Below are 7060 nucleotides of genomic sequence, written 5' to 3' on the forward strand. Positions count from 1 at the left end.
ATTGATCATTGACTAAGACCTTACTCTTACTGCAGCCAAAGCGTTCATGCATTGCATCATTAAAATGTGAGCTAGATGAACATAATGGACGGACCTCTTACATATTTTTTTGCTCTTGATGGCGCAATAGCTGCAATAAACATGGGATCAAGTCATAATAATGATAGCATGAAGCCGCAGACACAATAACACTTACGCTTAATGGTGATTCTTCAATTATTTGTGGGGAAAGCAAAGGCATTTGGCTATGTTAAAATTCAAACATGGAAGCTTCAAAAGGAAAACTACACAATGTGTAGGGCCAACATTTTGTGACATCATTCATATAATAGTTACTATCGTAAAATAGGTCTGTTAGGCCTGGGCGATATATTTATCGATAAATTCCAGTGCTTTGTTGCATTTAAAAAATAAAAACATTTAATTTTTTTCTCCTCTTGCGTATTTTTTTTGCCCCAATGAGCTTCTGTATCCATCGCCCGCCCTCTTACTCTAGTGAGATCCACAAGCCTAGCAAAACATTGCTAATGCTAACAAGAGCGAGACGTTTGTTTCAAAGAAAAGGAAAGTTTTGTCAGTGCTTTAGATTTGCGGGAACAGGCATGAAACAAGTTACTGCACTCTGCAAAGTTTCTTCAGAAAAGGCAGCAGCACAACAAAACTTATTCTAGCATCTGAAACAGCATCGAGACGAGTGGAGAAACAGCAACTCTTTACAAGGCGAACAAGACCAACAACTACAAACTCCACCTAAGAAGCATCGTACTGTGGTGGACTCATTTACATAAAGGTATGTATTATGATACCATGTATTGGAGTACAATGCACAGAGAGATCACTATAGCAGTTGCTCTGCACATCCAAACCAGACATCTCGTAAGCGTGTGCTGCTGCAAAACTCTCCTGGAATTATAACTAATTTAAACATCAATACAGTGATATATTACATGTGCAATGAAGTGTACATTATCTTTAACATCAGTACACATTAAAAAGGAGCCAAGGATATTTCAGGGAAAAGCTTGCGTTTATCTACTTATTAAAACTATATAACCATCTCAATGTTTTACTTGATTATTTAATTGTATACAATGTACAATACTACCTTTTTTTATTTACAATACTATTTTATTCAAAGCAGAAGTTTTAACTTTGCACTTTATTCATCTATATAATTTTTAGTATTTGATGATTATTGGTATCTTTATTGATTTATTTGAGTTTATTTGCATGCAATGTGCAATGCTACATTTTTATTAAAGAAGTCTTTTTCAAGACAGATGTTCTAAATTTGCACTTTATTAATCTCGATGTTGGAGATTATTTAATTGCATGAAATGTACAATGCTATATTTTTGTTTACAGAACTATTTTATTCAAGCAAAAGTAATGCCTCCCAGAGGAACCTCTTCATTTAGTTATTTGAAAATGATTGCATATAATGTACAATTTATATCTGGTCTAAAAAGTACAACAATTTAAAAAAAAGAATTTTTCTAAGAGTAAGATGCAGTGTCATTTCAAACTATTAGTTTATGATTAAATAATAGCCATACTTGTTTAGAATGACCTCTGTCATTTGTATTCATTGGGTTCTTTAAAAAGTAGGGAAAAAATCAGGAAAAAATTCGTAAATCTAATTTTTTGTGAAAAAAACCCCTAATATTTAATTTTTAGGCTATATCGCCCAGGCCTAAGGTCTGTTGAATGAACATATTACTTCAGGAAGTGTATTTCACAAAAATGAAATGATTGGTATATTTAACATGGGAGAATTACCCCTGAATGCTGTCAAGTCCTGCTTCAATGCGGTACTGAGCAGAATACAGTGGTAGTATCTCGGTATACAAGTGCTTCTTCTTTCAAGTTTTTTGGGACATGAGATGTCGCTTGGCTGATTTTTATGCTTTAGGATGCGAGCAAAAATTTGAGTTACGAGCCTCCTTACCGCTAGTTGGCGTAGTAAATGCAACAGTAAACCCCCTAAGCAAGACATCGATATAACTTTGTTTCCAACCATTGCAACAAAGAAAGAGACTGTAAAGGACAGTGCTTTTCCAACTACGGGAACGAAGAAAGTAAGAGTAAAGAAGAGTGCTAAAGAAGAAGCAGATTATATTCATTAAATTACAGAAAGAACTTAAAAAGGTGACCGAGTATGTATCCGGCTCGGCAAAACTGTTGGAGAGCAGCTAAGCGACTCTGCACCACACCGAAGCAGAATGAGTCAAGAACGCCAGTCAATGGCATGATAAAAAATTCTAAACTGCGTACATTTATACAAAAGATGGAGAAGCACCTTAAAGGAGATACTGTAGAAGTCCACGGTAAATGCTATACATCAGGGCTCTTCAACTACATAATGAAGAGGGCCGCAGTTTCAAGAGCTCAAAGGCCGGACATCGATATTTGGATGTTTTGTCAGAAAGTGCATCCGCGGGTTATATTCCTTTGAGACTGTTAATTGCAAAGTAAAAATAGCCTTTCAGACTGCACCGTCAATAAATGTATTATTCTGCCCTTGCTACACGTTTCCAGCGTGTGCAGCTAGAAAAATACTTAACAGCATTAAGAAACAGAAGCTTTTGAGGGATTGATGTTCCTTTTGAATTATTTTCCTTTCTCAATTTTATTTACACTTCTTACCTCATTGAAGTTTGCAAGACTGAAATTATAAACATAAAACAAACATTACAAAAGTATAATGTCCATAGTGTATTTTACATAAATAAAATAGAAGGTTTTAGGTTAATACATTCACACAAACTACAGATGTTTACACAATACGTAGGGCTGGGCGATATATCGAGTTTGTAAGAGATAGATATATTTTTAAACAAGATGTGAATTAAGAAAATATCGTAATATCGTTATAATTTATTTCACGTTAAAATGACCAAACACCGCTTATTTGTTGTGTTCCTTGTTCTCCACCGCTTCCCACTGCCTCGCAAAACTCCATGGGCTACTAAACCCCTCCCCTTCCTCCTTCCAAGACGTGCTTGCACGTATAAGAACATCCATGATTGGTTGGTTGTTTACTATAATGAGTCACGATCGGTTGAGATTATGGCAAAACCTTAGGGACGGGCCAATCAGAGGCAAGATAGGGCGGGTCATCGAACCAGGAAGGGAAACACAAAAGACACCCCAAATGACGACGAGAGAGTCTGAGAAAAGAAACGGGGAATATTCAAGCGGGCGATTTATATATTTTAAAAACTAGTGGAACATGGCAGAGGGATTCTCTTCTTTAGATTTTTCTTTTAGCAGTGTAGACATCCAGGAAACCCACAATGTGTCTACTTCGCCACATTTGGACAAATGTATGCGTCTGGATAAAACATTAATTTGAGTTGTTTACCATGTAAGCCCAAATCAAAATTGTTCTTGAGTTGCCAAACCGGGCATATTTCGCACGAGAAATGCTGCCAAAAATGAATGCCGAAGTGAGGAAGATCATAGCCGCACAATTAAGTCAAGTCACTTACTTGGCACTGACCAGAACCGTACGTGTGTGACAGTCAATTACATCGTCGACTGGGAATTAAATAGTGCCTGCCTGCAATTTTTTATTTTTTTTATCTGAGTTTAATACATTTTGTATTATTTGCACAGCTATGTTATTTATTTTACTTAGAAAAACATTTTTTTATTTTATTTATGTTATGTAATTCTGTGCTACTTAAACAGGTTATTTTCTGTGCTGTTAATACCCATCTTGACTAACTGGGTTAATAAAAGTGCCACTGACTGTGGCACTTTTTTATACCCTCAGTGTGACCTGTATGGCTGTTGATCAAGTATGCTTGCATTCACTTGTGTGTGTGTGTGTGTGTGTGTGTGTGTGTGTGTGTGTGTGTGTGTGTGTGTGTGTGTGTGTGTGTGTGTGTGTGTGTGTGTGTGTGTGTGTGTGTGTGTGTGTGTGTGTGTGTGTGTGTGTGTGTGTGTGTGTGAAAAGCCGTAGATATTTGACTGGGCAGGCATGCAAAGGCAGTGCCTTTAAAGTTTATTGGTGCTCTGTACTTCTCCCTACGTCCGTGTACACAGCGGCGTTTTAAAAAGTCATAAATTTTACTTTTTGAAACTGATACCGATAATTTCCGATATTACATTTTAAAGCATTTATCAGCCGATAATATCGGCAGTCCAATATTATCGGACATCCCTAGTAAAAATATATCGAGATATACTTTTTCGTCCATATCGCCCAGCCCTAGCAATAAGTATATAGAAATTAAACATCTACAGCAAACATGATTGTGGCTCAACACATTTAAACCTTCTACTGGTCAAATTTAGCTCTGTATATATTAAACAAGCTTTGATTGCCAGTGAGAGTTACTCAGATACGACCACAAATACAAAAGACACCATGAAGTCAGCAATTTCAATACAAAAAAAAAAAAAAGTCTTTATGCACAATATCTACTTACAAAGATCTGACCAAGTTTCGCGATGAAGCTTACACGTGTGGATTTCTACCGTTGTTGATGATCTGGAACAGTGTGTCCGCCGCTTTAAAGGTTCGACCGAAAACAATGACTCAAGCAGTGGCTCGGGGCAGAACATTCAAACTTTGTTGTTCAGTCAGTTCCCATTTTATTTCGTTTTTTTAAGGGTCAATAGTGCCATTTTTTCAATAGTCTGCTACTCACCCCACTGCTGCTTTATTAGGACATATATGCCTCACTGTTACCCCTTGCAGGGTGGCGAGTGTGCTTCATACATGATCAACCCTAGTTTGAATGGTTTCATGGTAATGTTCAGCGGGCCAAATTAAAAGCTTTGGCAGGCCGCCAGTTGAATAGGTCTGCTGTACATGATTACAGTACTTCAAAAAACTAATTTAGTTGTAGTACATTTTTGTGTAGTTTTTGATACAATATATTTCCTAGCGCTAATTAAATTAAATGAATTCACTGGATGAGACTGGCTGTTTAGCAATACAAATCTTTTAGGCACGAGCTGCATCACAGCACCAACTAAAGGCCTACTGAAACCCACTACTACCGACCACGCAGTCTGATAGTTTATATATCAATGATGAAATCTTAACATTGCAACACATGCCAATACGGCCGGGTTAACTTATAAAGTGCAATTTTAAATTTCCCGGCAAACTTCCGGCTGAAAACGTTTCGATATGATGACGTATGCGCGTGACGTCAATCGTTGAAACAGAAGTATTCGGAGCCCATTAAATCCAATACAAAAAGCTCTGTTTTCATCTCAAAATTCCACAGTATTCTGGACATCTGTGTTGGTGAATCTTTTGCAATTTGTTTAATGAACAATGGAGACTGCAAAGAAGAAAGTTGTAGGTGGGATCGGTGTATTAGCGGCGGACTACAGCAACACAACCAGGAGGACTTTGAGATGGATAGCAGACGCGCTAGCCGCCGACCTCACCTTGACTTCCTCCATCTCCGGGCCACCGACCGCATCGGTGATCGGGTGAAGTCCTTCGTCGTACCGTCGATCGCTGGAACGCAGGTGAGCACGGGTCGTGATGAGCAGATGAGAGCTGGCGTAGGTGCAGAGCTAATGTTTTTAGCATAGCTCTGTCGAGGTTCCGTAGCTAAGTTAGCTTCAATGGTGTCGTTAGCAACAGCATTGCTAAGCTTCGCCAAGCTGGAAAGCATTAACCGCGTAGTTACATGTCCAGAGTTTGGTAGTATTGTTGATCTTCTGTCTATCCTTCCAGTCAGGGGCTTATTTGTTTTGTTTCTATATGCAGTTAAGTCCGATGCTATCACGTTAGCTCAGTAGCTAAAGTGCTTCACCGATGTATTGTCTTGGAGATAAAAGTCACTGTGAATGTCCATTTCACGTTCTCGACTCTCATTTACAAGAGGATATAGTATCCGAGGTGGTTTGAAATACAAATCCGTGATCCACAATAGAAAAAGGAGAAAGTGTGGGATCCAATAAACCCTTGTACCTAAGTTACGGTCAGAGCGAAAAAAGATACGTCCTGCACTGCACTGTAATCCTTCACTCTAACGTTCCTCATCCACGAATCTTTCATCCTTGCTCAAATTAATGGGGTAATCGTCGCTTTCTCGGTCCGAATTGCTCTCGCTGCATTGTAAACAATGGGGAAATGTGAGCAGCCCTTCCTCCTCTGACATCACGCTACTTCCAGTATAGGCAAGGCTTTTTTTTATCAGCGACCAAAAGTTGCGAACTTTATCGTCGTTGTTCTCTACTAAATCCTTTCAGCAAAAATATGGCAATATCGTGAAATGATCAAGTATTACACATAGAATGGATCTGCTATCCCCGTTTAAATAAAAAAAATTCATTTCAGTAGGCCTTTAAACTTGTGTCCCATGCTCTGCTGGTTGTAACCTAGTGCTGCCTCCCTTTTGCCTCAGTTGCTTTAAAACATGATCAAATCAATGCATCCATCGTTCAATTTTGCACATTTGACCCAATTATTTGCAACCAACTAAACATAATAATATTGTGCCAGTCTAGAGATACTACTGTATTCCTTTAAACTATTGAGATGTTATCAGATGTTTTACTGTCGACATACTCCCAAGTATTCTTACTCAAATTAACACAAAGTTGCTTTAACATGAAGTGAAACCATGCAATGATTGTGTAATAAACAAGTATTAGGAGAAATACTTTATAGGTCTATTCTAGCATAACTACTAAATACAGCACTTACCCATGACAATAAGCAAAAGAAGAATGGAAAAAACTTAATGTTGTCTTAATGGCTGAAGCAAAGATGTGCACAAAGCCACAAGCAGCTAACTAGTGGACGGCCACTGGGCAGTAGCTGATTACATCAGTGCCACTCATCTTCTCTTGAGGCCCCTTTGCTGCTGGGTCTGATTATGGAGAGTTAAGATACTGGGTCAGAAAGAAGGTGGGCCCAATCTAGCCCCCCACGGGACACCAACCTGAACCATATTTAGATTCCTACACCTGCGCAAAGAATGTGAACTTGTCTTGCTTTCTTAAAATAAGGTGCCAATCTCAGGATTATCTTAAACCTGCAGTCAGTGTGGCTGACCTCAATAATGCTCACTCGCAGGCGATA

General features: G+C 38.5%; 1 protein-coding gene across 3 annotated transcripts in view; it reads right to left on the bottom strand.

The window, feature by feature from the left end:
• rtn3 (reticulon 3) overlaps nucleotides 1–7060 on the bottom strand; it is a 29248-nt gene that overhangs the window by 17769 nt on the left and 4419 nt on the right. The window lies entirely within an intron of this gene.

The sequence above is a fragment of the Entelurus aequoreus genome, linkage group LG12 (assembly GCF_033978785.1).
Source record: "Entelurus aequoreus isolate RoL-2023_Sb linkage group LG12, RoL_Eaeq_v1.1, whole genome shotgun sequence".
Lineage (NCBI taxonomy): Eukaryota > Metazoa > Chordata > Actinopteri > Syngnathiformes > Syngnathidae > Entelurus > Entelurus aequoreus.